Source organism: Lagopus leucura, unplaced genomic scaffold, assembly GCF_019238085.1.
Source record: "Lagopus leucura isolate 7727_CA_CO unplaced genomic scaffold, USGS_WTPT01 Super-Scaffold_100043, whole genome shotgun sequence".
Lineage (NCBI taxonomy): Eukaryota > Metazoa > Chordata > Aves > Galliformes > Phasianidae > Lagopus > Lagopus leucura.
In genome coordinates this window covers 4,033,799-4,034,347 of record NW_024962290.1, presented here as the reverse complement: position 1 = coordinate 4,034,347, position 549 = coordinate 4,033,799, and positions in this window count along the sequence as shown.

Sequence of the window (549 nt, the reverse complement as noted above, 5' to 3'; positions counted from 1 at the left end):
GTGAAGGGGGTTGGGGGGATATGGGGAGGGTTGGGGGCAGTGGGGAGGGTTTGGGTTATGGGGAGGGTTTGGGGGTATGGAGAGGGTTGGGAGTATGGGGGAATTTGGGGGTCTTGGGAGGGTTTGGGGATACGGGGGGTGCTGGGGTGAAATGGGGGGGGTTGGGGATATGGGCACAGCAGCATTTCCCCGTGGGGAGCACAGCTGAGCCGGGGCTGTCAGCTCAGCGACCCCCGGGACCCCCCGGCGCTCCGATGGGCGGCGCTGGGGGGGGGCAGCGCTGATGGAGGGCGCTGCGGTCAGCGGGAAGGAGCGGGGCGGCCCGCAGCGACCTCGGCATGCGACAACAGCGGCCGCAGGATGACACTGAGGGGGGGGGGGGGGGGGGGGGGGGGGGGGGCTGAGCAGCCCCATAGCAAAGGACAGCAAACAGGGGCCTCCCTCACGGCCCGGGCGCAGCGGTGAGCCCCGCTCGGGGGTCTCAGCTTTATCCCTAGGGCTGAGAGGCTGAGAGCGCACAGACGGGTCGGAGCGACCCCCTCCCCCCCC